Source organism: Carcharhinus amblyrhynchos, chromosome 18 (genome assembly GCF_965287045.1).
Source record: "Carcharhinus amblyrhynchos chromosome 18, sCarAmb.v2.hapA, whole genome shotgun sequence".
NCBI classification, from domain to species: Eukaryota; Metazoa; Chordata; class Chondrichthyes; order Carcharhiniformes; family Carcharhinidae; genus Carcharhinus; species Carcharhinus amblyrhynchos.
Genome location: NC_137341.1, coordinates 41,831,457 through 41,848,032, shown reverse-complemented (window position 1 = coordinate 41,848,032; position 16,576 = coordinate 41,831,457).

Here is a 16,576-nt window from a genome sequence, read left to right as displayed (position 1 = left end):
GATCTCAGCAGGTCTGGCAGCATCTGTAAAGGAGAGAAAAGAGCTGATGTTTTGAGTCCCGATGACCCTTTGTCAAAGCTAAAAGGCATAGAAAGTGGAAGATATTTAGACTGCATGGTGAATGAATGAAAGATGAGTCTTAACCACAAGAGACCAGGGGAAAGGCCTGCTAATGGCAATCCATAGAGAGAATAAAGGGTGTGAATGGCCAAAGGGCAAAGAAGCGTAATTCAGAGGGTAAGCTGTGCCAGATGAAGATGTGGGGGGAGTGGGGTGAAGGGGGATGTTTAGGAGAGAGATAAAATTTAGAAAAGGGGAAAAAGGGAAGCTAAGGGGAAGAAAAGGGGGATAAAGTAGGGGGAAGAGTAGGGGGGAAGAAAAATGAAGAAAGACAATAAAGAAATAAAAGGTAGAGAACAGTAAAAAATTAAATAAAATGAAAACAAAGGGGTCGAGGTAGGGTAGAGTTAATCATCTGACATTGTTGAATTCTGGAGTCTGCACGTTCTCCCCATGTCTGCGTAGGTTTCCTCCAGGTGCTCCGGTTTCCTCCCACAGTCCGAAAGATGGATTGGCCGTGCTAAATTGATTCTATTTATTATTGTCACATGTATTAGCATACAGTGAAAAGTATTGTTTCTTGCGCTATACAGACAAAGCATATTGTTCATAGAGAAGGAAACAAGAGAGTGCAGAATGTAGTGTTACAGTCATAGCTAGGGTTTAGAGAAAGATCAACTTAATGTAAGGTAAGTCCATTTAAAAGTCTGATGGAAGGAGGGAAGAAGATGTTCTTGAGTCGGTTGGTACATGGTCTCAGACTTCTGCATTTTCTTTCTAATGGAAGAAGGTGGAAGAGAGAATGTCTGGGGTGCATGGGGTCCTTAACGAATTAATTGCCTCTTAGTGTCGGGGGGGTGGATTAGCAGGGTAAATTCTTGGGGTTACAGGGATAGGGGCTGGGTGAGATTGTTCTCAGTGCAGGTTCGATGGGCTGAATGGCTTCCTTCTGCACTGTAGTGATTCTATGAATATTTAAAACCTTTTCAAATCCAGAGGATTTGAGCCTATTTCTCACACATGCTCTTCAACTGAAAGGTCCATCTCTATCAACACAAGTTGACTTTTTCACTGATTGATCTCATTTATTATTGTCAGCTGAACACTTTTCAATTTGCTTTGGAGGAAGCAAATTACAGTCGACGCATTTTAAATAGCTTTCCATGCCACTGGCATTTAATTATACATGCCAAATATGTTAATTGCACAATTGCAAAATGAGGTACAATCGTGGCAAAGGGAAATCTGGAAAGTTTTGTTTAAAATGTTTTGCAAGATCTCGGCAAGGCATTGTGGATCTTTTCCTCATGTTCTCATTATCAACAATCCTTGTGACGTTTCCCGGATAATAGGCCAGTGGAGACTTAGAGTTGTATTTCTTGCAGTGTCGTAGGAGGACTGAGAGTTCCAACCACCATCTATCTTCCGGCATTGGGACTCATTACTCATGGAAGAAGGGCTCCCGGTGGGATCCCTGCCACCAGTTGAGAGAGATCACCACTGCCAACAAATAAACTAGGCAGTACTGCAATATGGGAAGACAGGAATCAATATAAAATAGGTTTAAGATAGAGTGACCCCATTTTCTGGGGAGAAGGACATTGTACTCCATGGCAAACAATGTCCTTGAGTAGTCTCCAATCCCTGGGCATAGTCCTCAAATCAGGAATCACATGATTCCAGTTGTCGTGCAGTAGGTCAACAAACCAGACTGGACTTGGGCTGCGCACAGAGCGCGCTGTGCTGATGGACGTCTGTCTCCTGTTTTTTGTCCAGTAGGTGGGGTGAACTCACTGAGGAACTTTATCTTATGCTGAGATTGTTCTCTGTGACTGTGGTGTGCGTGCTTTCCCTCCCAGCACCCACTCCACAAAACACTTGGATTGCGTGGAATTTCCCGTGAGAGATTAAAGTTGTCTGAGGAATGGCTTCTGCTGCTATCCCGGACAAATGAAAGACGCAATGGAGCTGGGCCACGTGGGTGCCCCAAGAAGGTGGTCAGAGGTCATTCCCGTAGTCTGCCCACAGTCTGGGAGGATGTGGGTGAGTGCTGGGCTGTGTGTGCCTCGATCCAGTTTAGAGAATTTGATCACCCTAGTTTAAGAGCCTCAAAGATCAACATTTGTTTTTTGACCTTTGAATCAAGGGCTAAAAGATATGCCAGGGGCTTGGGGAGAAGGTGCAAACTACCTGACCTCTTTTCATCAATAGTACAAGCTGAGGAACACTCTCTGCTACAGGTTGGATGGTGATTTGACAATGATGTGGAGATACCCCAAAAGCCCCGAAAGCTAGTGGCGTTTGCCACCAAATAATCCTGTTGGACTTTAACCTGGTGTTGTGAGACTTCTTACTGATTTGACAATCGGCATAGAATCATAGAATCCCTACAGTGCAGAAGGAGGCAATTCGGCCCATCGAGCCTGCACCGACCACAGTCCCACCCAGGGCCTATCCACGTAACCCCACGTATTTATCCTGCTAATTCCCTTGACCCTAAAGGTCAATTTAACATGGTTAATCCACCTAACCCGCACATAGAGGAAAAGCTAACCTTGGATATTTATATTGTACATGAAGTTCATCTTGCGAGAGACAACACAATTTCAATATTGGGTTTGGATATGGAGTAATGGAGGTGCATATCCAGAGACTAGTGCTCTCATGAATGATTCCAGGAATGAAGGGTGTGTCTTACGAGGTGCAGTTGAGGAGTCTGGTTCTACACTCGATGGAGTTTAGAAGGATGAGAGAGGATCTAATTGAAACTCAAGAATACTGAGCGGCCTAGATAGAGTGGACGTGGAAGCAATGTTTCCACTGGTGGGAGAGACAACCTCAGAATGAAGGGACACTCCTTTAAAACTGAGATGAGAAGGAATTTCTTCATCCAGAGGGTGGTGAATCTGTGAAACTCATTGCAAAGAGCAAAGAACAAAAACAGCCCGGGAAACAGGCCCCTTGGCCCAACGAGCCCGCGCCGCCATTTTAACACTACCAGTCCCCCCCTCCGCCCATGACCCTTATCTACTGTTTTATGGCCATCCACATTACCATGGAGGGCTGTGGAAGCCAGGTCATTGTCTTTAAGACAGAGATAGATAGGTTCTTGATCAATAAGGCGATCAGGGGTTATGGGGAAAAGGCAGGAGAATGGGGCTGAGCATCATATCACCAATGATTAAATGGCAGAGCAGACTCGATGGGCTGAACGGCCTAATTCTGCTCCTATGTCTTATGGTCTTATGAAGTTAGGTAGGGAGGAGAATTCAGAGAGCCATAACAGGCTGAACATTAAGAGGGCAAAGTTAACACAGGACCTACCTTCTGAGATAGTTGAGCCCCCCATGGATTAAATGCTGTGACTCATTTTTGAGGCTATTCACAAGGCCCGGTAAGGAACATGCAACCTCCCAACACAAACATGGGATCTGACGGACATGCAGTGGCTCGCTGGGCTAAATTCTCAGGTTAGTCCTGGCAATGCTGCACATAGTGCCCCCAAAGCACTTCTGGGATGGTGGATGGGCCCGGGAGTACGGTGAATAGGGTGTTAAGGAGACAGATGGGAGACCTGCTGCCCACACTATTGGAAGTCCGATGAAAAATAGAAACAATGGAAACTTGGTAGATATTCCAGGCCCCCTCAAGCAGATACCTTATTCCCTTCCTGAACCCTGGAATATTGCTCTCCAAATTCCGGTTGGCAATTCACACAGTTTGCAGTTTATTTATTAGTGTCAAAGGTAGGGCTTACATTAGCACTGCAATGAAGTTACTGTGAAATTCCCCTTTCAATCACCCAAGAAATTAAAAATCTTTGGATGTAAATAAGCCCCGGTTTGAAAGGGATAGATTTCAGTCAAGTTTCAAAAAAAATTGCTGCATAATCTTTGCTCCAGCCAAAACCACAGCAGCACTAGGGGAGGATAAAGTTAATTTATCAGGTTTCTGTTGTTGCTGTAGTTGTCCCAACAGCCCCAGGGAACTCGCAAATCAGTTAGGGATTCAGAAAACCACCCACACAACTCTCAGGCAGTCTGTTCACCACTGGAATCATTCTGATAAACATTTGGAATCAAACTCCCATTATTGACTTCAGTCCTGATCAACAGCGCTGCGTGACCGCCCCCCACCCCCCCCACCTCCCACCGTCTCCCCTCTCCGCGCGCACACCTCCCCCCCCCACCCCAAAGGCTGGAGAGCAACTACCAATGATCCCTGGGATATTCATTAAGAGGACTTCTCTTCTTGGGCTTTGTGCCAGCAGTAATGGTCAGCGTAATGTTTGCCTGTGGATAGTGCTGTACACTTAGAACGCAGACTAAGCGGAGCATTGCTTTATCAAGTACGGCTGAGTCTCACAACTATGCGCTCTGTTATTACTGACTTCTTCCAGTAAACATCCTCCATTATACCCAATTGGTACAATTAAGCGTCGGTAGTGCCATTCATTTCATTAAAACTCATGTTCTGGAGAGCGACATGCAGCATAAATGGTCAGAAGAGATTTGAATAGCTCATCAAAACAATCCAAGCCTTACACAGCTATGCATGGTGAATTATGAGCACTTTGTTCATTTTTATTAGGCCCACAGGTTATGCTGTTGGTATTTTTGAGCCACGTGGAGGTAATATCGGCCTGGACTCTCCGGTCTCGCAAGCTCTGCCACTGCTGCCAGCGAGAATGGAGAATTTGGCACTCAGCCGGGGTTAGGTGGTTTAGGGGCAGTGACGCAATGGGTTTTTTGCGTTTCCCCCCCACTGCCCTGGCCCGCAGTATGATTTCTGAAGGCAGAGGCGGTTCGCCATTGGCCGCCAGCGGGACTTTCCGGTCCCGCTGAAATCTACGGAGGGTATGCACAGCTCGTCCATCTCACCGCCTGGGAACCTGCTGAGGGGATGGGGATGGATACGTTTCGCAGAACTGCAGGATCGTGCTGGTGGGAAGGGCCATAAAATCCCGCTCATGGTTCTATTGATGGATGTTTTTGCCTCTTGTGTCCTCATTCTGATGGCATTTCACCACTGGGAGATTAGACTCAGGGTGGTGAAAATGGCCATGATCAGCCATGGTGAGTGAAATAGGAATCCCTTTAAGGGTTGCTTAATTGTCAGGCCTGGATAGCCTTATTTACATAAGTAAAGCTGCCTCACACCACTTTTGGCTTGTACCAATATGACAGTTTGGGGGCGGCACGGTGGCACTGTGGTTGGCATTGCTGCCTCACAATGCCAGGGTCCCGGATTCAATTCAATTCCAGCCTTGGGTGGCTGCCTGTGTGTGTGGAGTTTGTACTTTCTCTCTGTGCCTGTGTCGGGTTCCTTTGGGAGCTCTGGTTTCCTCCCACACGCTCCAAAGATTATGTTGATTGGCCATGCTAAATTTGATTTGGTTTGGTTTGATTTGATTTGATTTATTATTATCACATGTATAAACATACAGTGAAAAGTATTATTTCTTGTGCTCTATACAGACAAAGCATATCGTTCATAGAAAAGGAAAGCAGAGAGTGCAGAATGTAGCGTTACAGTCATAGCTAGGGTGTACAGAAAGATCAACTTAATGAGAGGTAGGTCCATTCAAAAGCCTGACAGCAGCAGGGAAGAAGCTGTTCTTGAGTCAGTTGGTACGTGACCTCACACTTTGTATCTTTTTCCCAAAGGAAGGAGGTGGAGGAGAGAACATCTGGAGTGCATGGGGTCCTTAATTTGCTGCTGATTTGCCAAGGCAGCAGGAAGTGTAGACAGAGTCAATGGATGGGGGACTGGTTTGCGTGATGGATTGGGCTACGTTCACAACCTTTAGTAGTTCCTTGCGGCCTTGTGCAGTGCAGGAGCCTTACCAAACTGTGATACAATTGCCCCTTATGGTGGGATTTTCTAGCCATGCTCACTCCAAAACTAGAAAACCCCGCCCGAGGTCAGTGGATCGTTCCATAGTCTGTGTCCCACCTGATCCGATTCCCTTGGCAGGCGGGACTGGAAAATTCCCCCTTTTAGTGTCAGAGTGACTAGCAGGGTTGTGGGGATATGACCTGGCTGCGATTGTTGTCAGTGTAGGCTCCATCAGCTGACTGGGGCTCCTTCTGCACTGTTGAATCATTGATTCTATGACAATGGGGTGCCTTTCACATTCATAATAACTTTATGTTTCCTGCCTTGGAGGATGTTTGTGCTTGAAAAACCACTGCAGTGAGGCTGAAATTTTAGGCCGGAGTGGTTGGCAGCCCAGGCCTCTCAAACAGAAAAAAAATAGCAACATTGGGGAAGTAGCAGAAGGAAAAGTGGTGTGCACTAGGGGAGGCCAAATGGTGATATCACTAGACTATTAATCCAGGAACTCATTGAATGTTCTGGGGACCCGGGTTCAAATCCTACCATGGCAGGTAGTGGAATTTGAATTCAATAAAAAATATCTGGAGTTAAGAATGTCCTGATGACCATGAAACCATTCTCGGAAAAACCCATCTGGCTCACTAATGTCCTTTAGGGAAGGAAACCTGTTGTCCTTACCTGATCTGGCTTACACGTGATTCCACAGCCACAGCAATGTGGCTGACTTTTAACTGCTCTCCAAGGGCAACTAGGGTTGGGCAATAAATGCTGGCCAGCCAGCGACGCCCATGTCCCACAAACGAATAAAAAGTTAGGAATTGGTGAGCGGTACAGGAACAGGCGCCTTTCTGATTTTTACCACATGGAAATACAGTACACAAGAGCAGCTTCATAACGTTACATGAAATTCTCCTTTGAAAATATCTGAAAGCTTTGAGACCAATAGTATCTTTTGGGAAAGAAACTTTTCTTCAACATATCCAATCTTGTCTGGAATTGGGGACTAAGTTCTCCTTAAACTCACATGCAGCTGCAGTGATGTACAACTTTGTCTTGGGAATGACTTACTGGCCACTGGGAGCAAAAGGAAATATTTATGTTTTTGCAGAGAACTTATTCTAAACTCTTTCGTTTGGAATGAATCCACACAATATTACCAATTTCGTTGGGCCTGTTACCTTGCTTTTCATTTTCTGCAGTTTTGTTTTATTTATAGAGACTTATTTATTTCTTCGATGGAAGCCAGCCATTTTTCACCTTCACTTTGGGAGGTCTTAGCTGAGACAGAGTCCAGGCCCTAGCTCCCTATTCCAGGCCTGTTTCCAGCATGGCCTCAGATAGTCGAGGTGTTTTGATGCAGTTGTTAGGTGGGGGGGGAGGTTCAGTTCCTTTTCAGATCCGGTGCCGTTCCTTAAACCTTTTCTTCTCCCAGACAAAAGCTGGTGACAAAAGCACTGCATCTTCTTTGATCTCCAAGATCTCTACGGAGCTCCCAGCGTGCTTTGACATTTTTTGATGTGATTTGATTTGATTGTTGGCATGCAGTGAAAAGTATTGTTTCTTGCGTGCTATACAGACAAAGCATACTGTTCAAAGAGTACATTAGGGAGAAGGAAAAGAGAGGGTGAGAATGTAGTGTTACAGTCATAGCTAGGGTGTAGAGAAAGACCAGCTTACTAAATGGTAGGTCCATTCAAAGGTCTGGTGGCAGCAGGGAAGAAGCTGTACTTGAGTCAGTTGGTACGTGACCTCAGACTTTTGTATCTTTTTCCTGATGGAAGCAGATGGAAAAGAGAATGTCCAGGGCACATGGGGTCCTTGATTATGCTGGCTGCTTTTCCAAAGCAGCGGGAAGTGTAGACAGAGTCAATGGATGGGAAGTTAGTTTGCGCAATGTACTGGGCTACGTTCATGACCCTTTGCAGTTTCTTATGGTCATGGGCAGAGCAGGAGCCATACCAAGCTATGATAAATCCGGAAAGGGTGCTTTCTATGGTGCATCTGTAAAAATTGGTGAGTCGCATCAGACATGCCGAATTTTCTTGGCATCCTGAGAAACTAGAGGCATTGGTGGCTTTACTTAAATATAGCGTCATCGTGGAAGGACCAGGACAGATTGTTGGTGACGTGGACACCTAGAAAACTCAAAGCTCTCAACCATTGCAATAGCAGCATTAAAAAAAGCATTTGGATAAGTAGATAGATGGGAACGGATTTGAGGGATATGGGCGAACATGGGCAACTGGGGTTGGTTGGGATAGCACCATGGTTGGCATGGACCGTTTGGGCCAAAGGGCCTATTTCCCTGCTGTATTACTCTATGTTTCCATGTCTATTTCCACTTCATCCCCATTGACGTAGATTGGGGTATGTTCTCCTCCACACTTCCTGAAATCAATGACTATCTTGTTTTACTGGCATTGAGGGAAAGATTATTGTCATTGCACCACAAAGTTGCACTCCCAGTTGGAAATCAAAATCAGTATCATTTCCAGTAGTTCTGTTTATGATCATTTCCATTAGTTCTGTTAATGATTGCAGATGTTGTGTCTCCATGGGAATTTGGCTAACTCCTGACCGGGCGCCAAGCCTCAGGGCGGAATGCTGGAACGGGTGCAGTGCAGGCCCTCCAGAATGATACCGACACTGAATACACGTGTCAAAAGTTGCATACTTGAGGGTTGTATTGCCTTGAATGTGGAAATGTTAAGCAGTTATCAAGTTGAATCTTCTAAAATGAAAAGAAGAAAAAATGAGAGAGTAAGTTGTTATTTGCTCTGATGGGGGATTCAAGAGCAAGGAAGCTTCAGTGAAAAATAAGAGCCAGACCATTCTGGATGTCAGGAAGCACTGCTTCATGCTAATGGTGGTGGGAATCTGGAATCCTCTCTCCCAGCCATTGAGATTGGGCATCTCAATCACAGAACAGAGATCAATAGCCTCTTTTTGTAAAGCTAGGAGTTCAAGACGACAATGGAATCAAGAGGGTAGATGGAGCTAATGGTCTAATTTATTGGTGGAATAGAGATTTACGGGAGTGGATGGCTTAGTGGTATTATCGCTGCGCTATTAATTCAGAAACTCAGCTGATGTTTTGGGGACCCGGGTTTGAATCCTGTTGTGGCAGATTTGAATTCTGTGAAAAATATCTGGAGTTAAGAATCTACCGATAACCATGAACCATTGTTGGAATAACCCATTTGGTTCACTATGTCCTTTTGGGAAGGAAATCTGCCGTCCTTACCTGGTCCGGCCTACGTGTGACTTCAGAGTCACCGCAATATGCCCTCTCAACTGCCCTCTGAACAAGGGCAACTAGGGATGGGCAATAAGAAGTCTCACAACACGAGGTTAAAGTCCAACAGGTTTATTTGGTGGCACAAGCTTTTGGAGCGCTGCTCCTTGTTCAGGTGAGTGTGGACCGGTCCGTCCACTCCGAAAGCTTGTGCTACCAAATAAACCTGATGGACTTTAACCTGGCATTGTAAGACTTCTTACTGTGCACCACCCCCGTCCCCCCACCCCAGTCCAACGCTGGCATCTCCACATCAATAAATGCTGGCCAGACAGCAACACCTATGTCCCATGAATGAATACAAAAAACAGGTTCTAGGGTTGAATGATCTAATCCTAATCCCATGGGTCTAGTGGTGTCTTGCAGAGCTTTGCTGTTTACTTTGTTTCCTCAATATTTTTCTTTGTCCTATTTCATTGCTAACCTTATGCAGGCAGTGGGTTGTTCCACTGATTTGTCATGTGGTGAAGAACCACTTGGCCAATTATAAATTCAGAGTGAGGCAGGTTGACTTTTGGGAAGGGGACAAAAGATGGGAGAAGAACCAAGCTAAAAGTATTGACTAACGTAATGGTTTTTAAAATTTATATGTGCATCATTGGCTAGGTTCCAGCAGGAGAACCATCAGGTGGGTAAAGCTTAGGTCAGTTGGACAACTGAAGTGGAACTGTAGTATACTGTCCTGAGAAGGAAAGGTGTTTCTATAAACTAGGGAGTGGAGGGCAAGGGAACTGTAGGTGTAGGAGCCTTCTGGTACATGGTTCACAAGGGCCTTGGCATAGGTTGATACCTCCATGTGCAGGGATACATAGATTTAGCTTGGGTCAATCTGTTGAAATGGGGGTGGGGTAGGATGTACAGGTATTAACCCAAACAGAAGCAAAAAAAAGGTCCTCTGTGAAGTGCAACTATACAAATATATATATATATATATAATTTACAATGATTCTATTCCCACACTACTGCCACCATGGGCGGCATAATGTCACTGTGGTTAGCATTGCTGCCTCACAGTGCCAGGGATCTGTTTGATTCCCGCCTTGGGTCACTGCCATTATTGAGTTTGCACGTTCTTCTTGTGTCTGCATGGGTTTCCCCCAGGTGCTCCGGTTTCCTCCCACAGCCAATGATGTGCAGGTTAGGTGAATTGACCATGCCTAATTTTCCTGAATAGGCACCGGAGAGTGGCGACTAGGTGATTTTCACAGTAACTTCATTGCACTGTGAATGTAAGCTTACTTGTGACTAAATAAATAAATTTTACTGGAGTGAACTCAATACTTCAAGATTTTGCGTACCCTACTATTGCATCTAGGTACTTCCCTGGTATCTATATTAGGGATGGAAGCAGCCTGATGTCCACAATGTACTGCTATTTTCGAAGGCCTTGGTGGCCTCCATCTGTAGGCCGGAGGCTTGGAGGCCACAACTTCTTTCAGTCTCCTGAGGCAGGTCTACCCTCAGCCATCCCAGAGACTAGAGCTGATGGGATCACAGACAGAGAGGAATTGGAATGCCGGGAATCCCTTGCTGGAAAATCTCAGCAGGTCTGACAGCATCTGTGGAGAGAGAATAGAGCCAACATTTCAAGTCTGTATTGACCCTTTGGCAGTTGCCCTGAAAGGGCTGGGGAGTGGTGGGGGTGGGGGTGGGGGGGGGGGGGGGGGGGGGCGGTGGTGGTGGTGGGTGGGGGGGGCGCGGATGTGGGGAACAGTTTGGAGACAAGATGGAGAGCGAGAATTTTTCCATTTCTCCATTCTTTCTTTGCATTTTCGCTCCGAAACAACCCCTCCCCCTCTCCCCCTTCTCCCTTTTTCAGGGCAACTGCCATATTCCTCAGGTAATCCCTTAACAATCTGCACCTCTGTTCGACCATTCACACATTCTTATCAATTCATGGACGCTTTTAGCGCATTTCTCAGCCTCCATCATCTTCATTTACGTTTCTTTTGTCCAGTTACACCCCCCTCCCCACCCTCAACGTATAAATCTCACCTGATTCCCTTTGCTCTAAGCTCTGATGAAGGGCTATCCAGACTCAAAGCGTTGGCTCTATTCTCTCTCCACAGATGCTGTCAGAACTGCTGAGACTATCCAGCATTTTTAGCTTTGGTCCCATCAGATCTTGCCGTGGAACTGGCTGGCCTATGTTATTAGTATTAAGCTCCAGGTAGATTTATTCTCTGTGAGAGCACGATTTTCTTCCAGGAACTATCTTCAGATGGTGAATAGGAGCAGAATTTGACATTGATAACTCAAAATGAAAAAAAGCAAAGAAGAATACTGAACCGTCTGTGTGATACCATGCAATTTTAATGCTTTGTAAGTGAGAAAGATGCTGAAACAGCTATTTGCTTGTCTCTGTGCTAAAAGGTGACTTACAAGTTTGAAAAAAAACTTGAGATTCTGAGCATAAGCCTGCTGCAAATGCGCAATGCAATTTCTGCTGTGGTTCCATTGGGCCATAGATTCTCCAGCTTTCTGGGAGACAAGCAACACACCAATTACCTTTAATTCTATAGAGCTGCATTTCCAGAACAATACAAAGTTCTGCTTTTCATTTTTAAATTATTCCATAGAAAGGAAAAAAAAATTGTAATTGCTTTTTTCCTCCTTTATTCACGACCTCAGGAAGTCCCAACTGTGTCACAGCCACCAAAGTACTTTTGAAATTCACTGTTTAATGTCAGCAACACAGCAGCCAAATTGCGCATTTCTAAGTTTACAAACAGCAATGAGACCATTACCGGATCATCTGTTTTTTTTCAAATGTGGCTGAGTGATGGACGAGGCGCTACAGCAATTCATGCTCAGCGACACTCTTGTCCTTACGCTGGCCTCATCACTTTTGTGACGGTCGTTATATGGAACTGTTTTTAGAATGTTGTGGATTGTCTTAGCTGCTCTGGCTAGATGTGTCACAGCTGTCAAAGTATTGGCCAGGTATTGTATAGTTATATCAACAAGGAACCTAAGTTTCCATTTGTGCAAAACACCGAACTGTGTCCGTGTGACACAATAGGTGGCTCGATGGCACAGTAGTTCGCACTGCTGCCTCACAGGACCTGGGTTCGATTCCCAGCTTGGGTCACTGTCCGTGAAATGTCTGCACATTCTCCCCATGTCTGTGCAGGTTTCCTCTGGTGCTCCTGTTTCCTCCACAGTCTGAAAGTCATGCTGGTTAAGTGCATTAGCCATGCTAAATTCTTCTTCAGTGTACCTTCCTCAGGATGAATTGTGTCTTAGGCTGTTGTGGGAGGCAAGGGAGGAAATTGCAGGGGCTCTGGCCCTAAGTTTTAATTCTTCCCTGGCCAATGGAGAGGTGCCAAAGGACTGGAGAACAGCTAATGTGGTCCAATTATTTAAGAAAAGTTGTGGAGATAAGCCAGGAGAACTACAGACTGGTGACTCTCATGTCTGTGGTTGGGAAACTACCGGAGAAAATTCTGAAGGAGAGAATCTATTGCCATTTGGAGAGGCAAGATCCGATCAGGGATAGTCAGCATGGCTTTGTCAGGGGAGATCATGCCTAACAAATTTTATTGAATTTTTTGAGCATGTAACCAAGTGTGTGGCTGAGGGTAGTGCAGTTGATGTTGTTTACATGGATTTCAGCAAAGCTTTTGACAAAGTCTCACATGGGAGACTTATTAAGAAGGTTAATGCACATGGGATACAAGGTGATCTGATAAGGTGGATTCATAACTGGCTTAGCAGTAGGAGGCAGAGGGTGGTGACAGATGGCTGCTTTAGTGACTGGAGGCCAATGACCAATGGCATGCCACAGGGATCTGCGCTGGGCCCTCTAATGTTTGTCGTTTATATAAATGACGTTGATGACTACATGGAAATAGGATCAATAAGTTTGCCGCTGACACAAAGATTGGCCAGGTGGTAGCAATGAGGTTGAGTGTTGTGGGTAACAGGAAGAAAAAGACAAGATGGTCAAATGGACAGATAAGTGGCGGATGGAATTTAACCTTGAAAAGTGTGAGGTGATGCACTTTGGAAGGAATAATTTGACAAGGAAGTATACTATGAAAGGTCTGACACTGGGACGTTCTAAAGAACAAAGGGACCTTGGCGTGTTTGTCCATAGATCTCTGAAGGCGGAAAGACAGGTTAATAGAGTGATGAAAAAGGCATATGGCAGACTTGCCTTTATCAATTGGGGTGTGGATTACAAAAACAGAAAGGTCATAATGTAATTGTATAGAAAATTGGTGAGGCCACAGCTGGAGTGCTGTGTGCAGTTCTGGTCATCACATTACAGGAAGGATATGAACACACTGGAGGGGGTGCAGAGGATGTTGCCTGGGATGAAACTTTTAAGTTATGAAGAGAGGTTGGGTGGGCTTGGGTTGTTTTCTCTGAAAAAAAGAAGACTGAGGGGCGACCTGACTGAGGTGTTCAAGATTACGAGGAGCATGGACAGAGTGGATAGGGAGTAGCTGTTCCCCTTAGTTAAAGGGTCAGTTACAAAGGGATGCAAGTTAAAAGTGAGGTATAGGATGTTTAGGGAGATTTGAGGAAAAACTTTTTTATTCAGTGGTTGGTGATGGCCTGGAATGCACTGCCTGGAAAGGTGGTGGAGGTGGGATGCCTCACATCCTTTAAAAAGTACCTGGATGAGCACTTGGCACCCCATAACATTCAACACTACTGGCCAAATGCTGGCAAGAGGGACTAGATGGGCAGGTCAGGGCCTTTCATGCGTCGGTGCAGACTTGATGGGCTGAAGGGCCTCTTCTGCACTGTAGGATGCTGTGATTCTGTGATATACCTGAACAGACGCTGGGGTGTGGTGACTGGGGGATCTTCACGAACTTCATTGCAGTTTAATGTAAGCCTACTTGTGACGCTAATGCTTAAACTTAAAATGTAAATACAGGGAATTCCAACAATCTGCCCTGAAAACTCTGCTCACGTTTTGATAGCTGTGACATCTAGCCACAAAAGCTAAGACAATCCACGATATTCTAAAAACAATCAACAACATTCTAAATAAAGGAACTTGTCACATTCTTAAAAAAATGTCATATTGCTCTATTGCCTAGAATTCCAATTTCAGGGCAATATTTGAATACATTGGAAAAATAAGCACAGCGCACAAAGAAATCAATCACGTTAGAATATTGAACCTGCATGTGAATGCATAATCAGAATTCATCAATGCTTATTTTCAATCTTGATTGTAAGCAAACTAGTTGGATGCATTTAAAGTATCCCTGCCTCCGTACTGAAAACCCTCAGGCAGTTATCATGGTTATGGGGAGGTGATGCCTTAGTGGTATTATTGTCAGACCATTAATCCAGAAACTCAGCTATTGTTCTGGGGACCCCGGGTTTGAATCACACCATGGCTGGATTTATTGAATTCAATAAAAAATATCTGGAATTAAGAATCTGTTGATGACCATCAAACCATTGTTGATTGTCAGCCGCCCCTCAATGAGATGGAAGCTCTTAATAAAAAAGTTTCTGTTTTTCAGTTTTTGTAGTTACAGAGCAGCAATCAGGCAGAGAAAAGCCTCAAGGAAGAGCAATATATTGATGGTAATGTTGGGGTAATGCAGTGTGGGGGAGTGCCTTTCTCGCTGGTTCTTTGCTGTAATTCTCAGCAAGAACTGATATTTAAATATTTGAATTTATGTTTTATTTTAATACATGAAGCAGCAGAACTCCATCTGTTGGCAGAATTAAAGGAAAAATGCTAGGAATTTGAAATGAATGTAGACAATGCTAAAATTGGAAAGGAGGAAGGGGGAGATTGGTGAAGGGTTTGAGATGGGCTCCTTCATCAGAGCTGAAATTATCAGACTGAAAAAAAACATTCTGTCATTTAATGTAAACCTGCTAACCTGAAGGAGGTAGTTTAGATTTTGGGTAACACTGTTGTTATAAAACCAGCCACAACAGAATCACTTGTTTGATTCCACTTCTCAATTTTGGGCCCTGTATCTAAGGAAGGATGTGCTGGCCTTGGAGAGGGTCCAGAGGAAGTTCACGAGAATGATCCCAGGAATGAAAAGCTTGACGTATGAGGAGCATTTGAGGACAGGGGCCTGGGAGTTTAGAAGGGTGAGGTGAGATTTCATTCAGAGTTACAGAATACTGAAAGGCCTGGATATATTGGATGTGAGGAAGATATTTCCATTAGTGGGAGAGACTAGAATCTGAGGGCATAGACTCAGAGTAAAGGGATGACCCTTTGGAACTGAGATGGGGAAGAATTTCTTCAGCTGGAGGGTGGTGAATCATTGGAATTCATTACCACAGAAAGCTGTGGAGGCCGGGTCATTGAGTGTATTTAAGACAGAGATAGATAGGTTCTTGGTTGGTAAGGGGATCAAAGGTTACAGGAAAAAGGCTGGAGAATGGAGTTGAGAAACTTATCAGCCATGATTGAATGGTGGAGCAGACTCGATGGGCTGAATGGCCTAATTATGCTCCTACATCTTGTGGTCTTCTAACCATTTATTAAATCCGGAGAGGTACATAATGGGTGGCTGAATCTGATATCACGCACTATTGTTGAAGTTACCCTCCCCCCACTCCGAAGCTTTGCTTTCTAGCCAAAGGTGAGATCATTGATGAAGTATCATTTCAACCGGATTCGATTTATGTTCACTCCTGGCGGCAGCAACCCCATCCCGGAATTCTGCTGCCTTCGCACGTTTCTTCTTTTCCTCATTTGACGAGTGCTCTCCTGGCACTCGGGGCCCGGCATGTTCGCAGCTAATAAACTCAGCACCTGCCACGGAGCCAGGGCTGGTGCTTGCTTTTCCCTGGCGCATGTGACACAGGAATCCCCTCAGTGAAACATGATTAATTGCAGCTCTCCGCTGGCCCGCAGCCAGCTCGGCTCCATCCGCTGAGTAGCAGGTTGCAGCCCAGCTTCAGGGGAAAATGTTTATGTAATCCACAGAAGAGGTAAACACACGCGAGTGGGGAGGGATGAGTCGTTTCAGCGTGACCAATGTTGTCGGAGTTTTATTAAAACAATTTGTCTTTTGTTCCCTTCCATCTATTGGACCATGTGATAAACGCAGTGATTCCCATTTTTATTTATCTCTGATGTATATCTACCTCATGTAAATGTGATATAAATAAAAGTCAGGCTTCTGAAGACATAACTATTATGACATTGGCTTAGGAATGTATATCGATGTTGATTCTACAGTCGCATTTCTTTCCAGTTGCCACAATTTAACGTATCACTTGATGTTTTGCTGGGTTAGCCTTCCTTCCATTTGAAATGTGGGGCAGGCTCGAGGGGCTGGATGGCCTACTCCTGCTCCTATTTCTTACGTTCTTATAAATTACATCCAGGTTCACAGCTCAGAACCAGGCCATTCAGCCCGTCTGACTCCTGCTGGTGTA